This window comes from Oryctolagus cuniculus, unplaced genomic scaffold, assembly GCF_964237555.1.
Source record: "Oryctolagus cuniculus unplaced genomic scaffold, mOryCun1.1 SCAFFOLD_77, whole genome shotgun sequence".
NCBI lineage: Eukaryota > Metazoa > Chordata > Mammalia > Lagomorpha > Leporidae > Oryctolagus > Oryctolagus cuniculus.
The window spans coordinates 14,718-22,750 of record NW_027208393.1 but is presented as its reverse complement, the minus strand read 5'-3'; the positions used below and the strand labels follow the sequence as shown (position 1 = coordinate 22,750).

The 8,033-nt window shown below is 38.5% G+C and overlaps 1 pseudogene; it reads left to right on the top strand.

Annotated features, from left to right (window-relative positions):
* The first annotated feature begins 1,666 nt into the window (after nt 1–1,666).
* LOC138848412 (NIF3-like protein 1 pseudogene) lies at nt 1,667–2,873 on the top strand (annotated as a pseudogene).
* Nucleotides 2,874–8,033: the final 5,160 nt, after the last annotated feature.

Below are 8,033 nucleotides of genomic sequence, written 5' to 3'. Positions count from 1 at the left end.
TCACTGTCTAACTCTACTTGTCAAATTAAAAAAAAAGCATAAACAGGTTATTTAGGTTATTTTGGAATTGCTAAAACAGTATGATCTTTGAGAGCTTTTTGGAGTCTGTACTTATATATAGATAAGACCAGGAATGTGTGGAGGACAGAATCTATTGTGTGGCCTTAAATAATTCTCCATTCATTTCTCTCAGTCTATTAATGTAGGTTGCACAGACACTTTTAAATGTTATATTTTCAGGCAAATCATTCTATTATACATTTGAATTTTAACCTACTCAAATTAGGCTTAATTGAAGCCCTGAAACCCTTACCAGTAACATAAATTATAGTCAGAGCCAAAGGCTATTCTCTAATCATTGCATTGATTGAACCTTTTGTCATGTCTAAAAAATATTTTTATCTTCAAGAGAAAGGGAGCTAGGAAGAATGAGACATATAGGTAGAGAGAACACTTTTTTGCATTAATTCATTCCTCAACACCCACAGCAGCCAGACCTGGGCCAAGACTGAATACAAGAGCCAGAAATGTAGTCCCAGTCTCTCAGAGGTGTGATAGAAGCTTAGTTAATTGATTCTGGAAGTCACATCCAGGCACTCAAAAGTAGAACTAGGGTATCTTAATAGGCATCATAGGCTGGTGCTGTGGCTCACTAGGCTAATCCTCAGCCTGCGGCACCAATACTCTAGGTTCTAGTCCTGGTTGGGGTGCCAGTTCTGTCCCAGTTGCTCCTCTTCCAGTCCAACTCTCTGCTGTGGCCTGGGAAGGCAGTGGATGATGGCTCAAGTGCTTGGGCCCCTGTACCCACATGGGAGACCAGGAGGAAGCACCTAGCTCCTGGCTTCAGATTGGCACAGTGCGACAGCCGTAGTGGCCATTTGGGGGTGAACCAATGGGAGGAAGACCTTTCTCTCTGTCTCTCTCTCTCTCACTGTCTAACTCTGCCTGTCAAAAAAAAAAAAAAAGGCATCATAACAACTACAATAAAAGCATAATGCCCATTTAAATGTTTTTCTTTGTCATATTTGAGAGTACTATATATGATTTTCCCCTGGTAATTCCTCTCTGTTTCTATCATAACTCTACTGTTGGTTTCTTGTATTTTCCTTCTGAAGCCATCTGCATTCTCCTTAACATTACCCATCTAGGTATTCCCTCTAATCTCCCATTCATCCCAATCTCTGATTCTGACTGATTTTGCCATCTGTAATCAGACACTTCTCTTTCCAGTATGAACATCTTCCATGACCTTTAGACTATAGTTCCTTCTCCATCTTGAATGCTTCTTTGTAGCTGTTCAAATAATACCTCACATTTGATGAATCTCAAATGAATCCTGCAGCATTCATTCTTCTTTTTTATTTGTATATGGTATTAGTACAGGCCAGCCATGTCTTAAATCAACATAATGGGATTTTTGTTGGACTCCTCATTTTCTATCAGGTCTAATTTCAGATCTTTCTGTTTCTTTGCCTTTAAATTTGTAAACTCATTTTTTTCATTACTTGATTTTATTTTTACACTAGGTGGACAGAAAGCAATCCTTCTTAATAAAGTTGACAATTAGCTTCACTCAGAACATTTTTAGCAATGCACGTTAAAAATTCATCTTACAAATTGTTCTGCAATCCAAATATACAACAACTTGAAAAATGATGTTTAGAAAACAAAAGCCAATGTAAAAAGACAGATTAAAGGCTATGGAGATGTACCTGGACTCAAATTGAGTTTTGTCCAAAAATTGCTGTATGTTGTCATCTTGCTTACGCCTGGTCCCCATGACAGTCTGGTTTATGTAATCTCTGAACTGCAATTCTTCCTGTTCCTTCATGGGTCTGAAGACTCTCATTTCCTCCTTGAATGACTTTGCATCCCTGTCTTCTGCTGAGAGTTGGGACAATGTTGGATTGCTGGTGGAACCAAGCCCACCACAAACTATAAATACACTCTTCCTGACCAATGACTTGACTGAGCAGGTGATGGAGGAGGCTCTGCATAAGAAGGCAGATCTCATCTTTTCCTGCCTTCCACCTATCTTCCTACACATAAAGCATATTACCTGGATGTCCTGAAAGGAGCGCCCAGTGTTCTGGGCTTTGGAGAACAGAGTTGGCATCTACTCTCTTCACACAGCCTATGATGCTGCACCCCAGGGATTGAAAAACTGGTTTTCCAAAGGGCTTGGAGCCTGCACATCCAGGCATATATATCCTTCCAAAGCTCATGGCTATCCTATAGAGGGAACCACTGAGTGCAATTCAACATTAAGCATACCCAAGATATGGACAAAGTTGTGTCTGCAGTGAGAGAAGTTGAAGGTGCTCCTGTCACTTCTTTTTCTGCTAGGATTGATGAGGAGAAAAACAAGGATCAGCCTGAATTGTACTGAGAAGTCTTTGATACAGGTGGTGGCTCAGCTCTCTCAAAACAGATAACTTTACCAGAGAACTGAAATTGTGTCACTGCAGAAGCCTTTGCTCTACATACTGGAATAGGTCGATCATGCACCCTGGATGAATATGTTGCCCTGGCAACCATGATTGAGTGAATCAAAAGACACCTCAAACTAACTCATATTAGCTCTTGGGGTAGGAAGGACCTTAGCATCGTGAGTCAAAGCTGTGGCTCTGTGTGCTGGTTCTGGGAGCAGCATCCTGCAGGATGTGGAAGCAGACCTGTACTTCACGGGTGGGATGTCCCATTATGATGGTCTGGATGCTACTTCCTAAGGAATAAATGCCATCCTCTGTGAACACAGTAACACTGAATGAGGCTTTCTTTCTGACCTTTGTGATAGTTTGGGTGCCCACTTGGAGAATAAGATTAATATTATCTTGTCAGAGACAGACAGGGATCTTCTTTGTGTGGTATAAGGCATACAGAAACATCAAGATGATACAACCTACAGATTGCATCTCCACTCATGTGGATATGTAACATGAGTCAGTGGAGTTGATGTATCATTCTGGAAGAGTATCTTAAGATGTATGAGGATGCTTCAAAAAGCTCATGGAAATGTTTATTTTGAGAAAACTGCATAGATAAAAAAATTCACAAAATAAACAACTTTTAAGTCCTTTTTCTGCAAACCTTTTGAACTGCCCTTATATTATCTTTTCTAGTTTATCTGGTTCAACAAATGTTTTCTAGTTCATAAGGAAATAACTGAACTACCATAATGAAGAGCAAATATTAAGAAAGATCAACTAAAATCAGTTTACTAAAGATTCTTGGGAAGTAACCAAGTAATTCTCTCCTTAGTTTAATAATAGTTGGGATATGTTAACCTAGATGTCTCTGCCATTGGTTAGTTTTAAAATGTCCTTTAAAACTTGGAATTGAACACCAATTTTTAGGCAGTAGCCAGTTTGGGATGATATGGTCTGTCTCTGTGTCCAGTTCTGTAGATCCACCTAAATTCCAGTCTTTCACCTCAGTTTTAGAATCAACATGATATTTATTAGGAGGAATTTTTAAAAATATGATTGCTATTCATATTACTATGTCTTTACTGCTTTTCATTTTATAAAAATAAACCAAATTAATAACATTAGTCCAAGCCTTAATTCTTACCCTGGCCCTAGCCCTAGCCTTAGTCCTAGCCCTAACCCTAAACCTAATCCTAGATCTAAACCAATTCTGAAGCCTAATACTAGGTCTATCCCTAGACAAAGCATTAACTCTAAATTTGGCCCTCATCTTAACCATAACCTTACCTTAACTCTATACTTAGTCAAAATCCTAATTGTATCCCAACATGGTGCTTTAACCTGATCTAAACTCTAATTCCATCCCTAACTTTAGCCTTAATAACTCAAGTATCAACCTTAATCCTAATATGAGCCCCAACTCTAACCCTAACACTAATACCAAAACTTAACCCTAACCCTGCCTTAACCCTAACCCTAACCCTAACCCTGGCCTAAAACCTATCCATAGTCCTAACTTTAACTATCACACGAGCTCTAACCATATTCCTAACTCTGGCTCTAACTCTAAAATTTACCATAGAACTAAATATAACCCTAATCTTAAACTAATTTTAAATCTCTCCCCAACACTAATCCTATCTTTCTGCTTAGGCCTAACCCTAAAACAAACTAGCATTCAGTGTGAACTTGAACATAGTCCTGAAGCTAATTTTAATGCTATATCTAACACCAGCCTTAAACTAACCATCATGCTAACCAAAGACTAAGCTTCATCCTAGTGATGATGACCCTAACTTCAACTATAACTGTATATTATATATAACCACAGCTCTCTCTATATATTATATATAGATATATAACCATATATATTTATAACCATATATAAAAATATATTATATATATACATATAATGTATATAAAACCACAGTTCTAACTCTATCCCTAGCCCTACACCTAAACTTATCCCTAATCCTAGCTCTATCCCTAGGCCTAACAATAGTCTTAACCCTATCTATAACTCTAATCACAAATCTAATCCTAAATATAACACTAGTCCTAGACCTAATCCTTATTCTAACCGTAAAGCTAAACATAACTCTATGTGTAGCCCTAACCATAACCCTAACCATGGCTTTTAATCTAACCTAGACCTAAGCCTAAACTTAACAGAACCCTAATCCTAAAACGAGCCCCGACTCTTGCCATAAGCCTAATACTAACACCGACACTAAACATAAACCTAGCTCTAAATCTTACCCTAACCCCAACCCTAACAATAGCCTTAATAATAGCACTCATTCTAAACCTTAACACCAATCCTAGCTCTCATCCTAGTCCCAATACTAACCCTAACACTCATCCTATATCTAGCCCTACACTTACTTCTAACCCTAAATGGCAGAATTTGCATTCACATGAACTGTCAGGGTTTATATACACTTGAGTAACTGAAATGGTCAGAGAAACAGAAAGAGAGCCCAAGCCCTTTTGTGTTTGAATGGTGCCATCCTTAGTCACCAATTCTGAAAACACCCCATTTTCAAGCAAATTGTTGTTAAACTTCTAGGTGTCACTGTGGTGATACATATGGGAAGGCTTGTGGCTTAGGATGAGGAAAAACTGCAACTTGGCAAAAAAAATTCAGAAAACATCAGTCAGTTATTAAGTCTAATAGAGGCTTTATGAATAACTGCCATGGATTGGCCCTCCAGTCCTAGTGTAAAATTTGTACAGGAGGAAAGCAAACAAAATGCTGAAAATGTATCATTTGAAACATATTAAGTGGAAAAATAGAAGGCAGATCAAATGAATTTTATTGTCTACAGATAAAAAAATGAGCTGAATGCCAACAGTGGATGTGCTCTATGATGAAAGATAATATCTGAGTAGTGCTTGTGAAAATAAACTGCACCCTCTCAGGGAGGCCTGGAAAAGTGATGCTCACAGTCAAGCATTTAGATGTAATGGCTAAAACACTCCACAGAAAAAGAAAACCTTGAATTTGATCCCAAGTCCAGCTCTAAATAACTCTTTTTTTTTTTTTTTTGACAGGCAGAATGGATAGTGAGAGAGAGAGAGAGAGAAAGGTCTTCCTTTTGCCATTGGTTCACCCTCTAATGGCCGCCGTGGCTGGTGCGCTGCGGCCAGTGCACCACGCTGATCCGATGGCAGGAGCCAGGTGCTTCTCCTGGTCTCCCATGGGGTGCAGGGCCCAAGGACTTGGGCCATCCTCCACTGCATTCCCGGGCCACAGCAGAGAGCTGGCCTGGAAGAGGGCCAACCAGGACAGAATCCAGTGCCCCGACCAGGACTAGAATCTGGTGTGCCTGTGCTGCAAGGCAGAGGATTAGCCTAGTGAGCCACAGCACCAGCCCTAAATAACTCTTCAAACCACAAAAGAGAAAACAGGCATTTTGCATTTTTCCCCATCAGAATAGCAGCAAAATATGCAGTCATGGGAACAGAGAGGAAAGGTAGGACTGAGAAACAATGAGAAAACCTAAATCTGTTTGTGATTTAATGGTGCTGTGACTTTGCACCTGTTCTCAAAACTGCCCATTTTAAAATAACTTTTATCTTTTTATCTTCTTGTGGTGCATTGGCTTTGGGAAGTGGGTTGGCATGGGGGCACAGGAAGTCACCTGGACCATTGGCCACCTTGTGGGCTGCCTTAGATGCTGGAACTGAAGGCATCAAGATCAGCAATGGGGTCCAGCTCTGAGATTAGACCCGAGAACTCTGGGGCTGGCCGAGGTATCTCAGCTTCCAAGCAGGTCCTGGAGGCTGAGGGTGCCTCATCTTGCCAGGCTCTGCCAGATTTCCCCAGGTGCCAAAGTCTGTGCTGCAGGACAGGGTGCTGATGTGTCCCTGCCCCCACTCCTGGCTTGCTCCCACCACTTGCCTCATAGCAAGCAGCCCTGGTTTCTTGAATGGATTCAATATTGTGTACATGGCAGCTTAATTTTCTGACTTTGTGTTGACTCTGAAACCAGATGCTATGGAATTATAGAGATTTACTGTATTTACCCAGAGTAACTGAAATGCTGTTTGTAAAAATTCACCTGAGTATTTATTTTAAATACATAATTCAAGGTTTAGATGGTTTCATTTTTAGATGCTTAATTTTGGTAGAAACCACAATATTTTGACAAAAGTTTTGTAGAGAGTTCTTTCAACCATGAATTCATATAATATAAAATGTGTGTTGTGACTGATGTTATCATTTGCTGCTGACACTGTAAGCTCATGAAAACTGAGGAACTCAATAGCAAAACCTGCCCAGTTCAGTAAGAGGTGGAGCTCGCTTGTGCTTTTCATTCCTTTCCAGCAGAAGTCTCCCAGATTTGTTTCCATTACAGAAAAGATTCCTTTTTTGCAACATTTTATGTTTTCAGGTGGGAATGCTGCTTTCATTTTATAACCACAATGCTCTTCACAAGTGCCAGTAATGGGAGGATTGAATAAATGCTGAGATCCCTTTCAATGCCAGCTCAGTAAAGTAGAATGAACAGGAAATCAGATGTCATTTAAGGAATTTTTTCCCAAATGTACAAGGTTTTATATATATAATATATTTTATTATATTTATAGAATTATATTATATTCACCATATTATTATATTAATATATTTTGTAATATTTATTTTATTATATATATAATAAAAGAACAAGCACTTGCCAAAAACAAATACAGTGCCAATCTTAAGTGATTTGGAGTGCTAGTTTATTGTGTTTTATATCTCAGCATATCAATTGTATTCTTTTGTATGCATCAAATATTACATAAGAATGTAAAATAGTCTTTACAAAAGAGAAGTAAATATAAGAAAAGTAAATATTACTAATATGCAGCAGTACATATTTATTATTTGCAAATGGTTCAAAGATTACAAGGCCCATTATTAATAACAACACATGGGAATCATGACTTAGCAACATAGAGTGTAAAGGAAGTTACATATTTATATTAAAATACACATGCAAATGCATTCCAGTCTCTCTCAAACAGTCACCATACACTGCTTCAGAAGCAGGAGGCATGAAGCTGTAACAGTTTGAATATACACAGCATACTGAAATCTCTCAAGCATAAAAACTGTACCTAATTTGCCATAATAGTTTCTTTCTTCAAGTATTTGGATCTGAACTCAAGCAAAGAAAATAATGAACACCAATGATTTTTATACTATGAAAATATAAACAGGTTAACAGTTGTAAAAATCTTGAGAAATATGGAGCTTATGAGAATGAGAAATGCATTTCATAAAAAAGGCCATAGTGGATCTATTTCATTGGGACTGTATTTTTTTTTTTAATTTAAGATCTCTGTCTCTTTTTCTTCCCCCTCCCTCTTTGTAACTCTGCCTTTCAATTAAGTAAACCAATCTTTAAAAAAAGATGGACAGATATGGCTGCACATACCCAAAGGAATAGATACACAAAGGGAGAACGTTGGATACATGTAGTCTCCAAGTGCAGGATTTGACTGGTACCGAACAATCAGTGGTAGGATGACAGCTGCACTGCAGTTATTTTCAGATCAGTGGCAACCCTCAATTCCACAATCCAACTTGAAAAAGTTAGAATTTAAAACTCTCTTTTC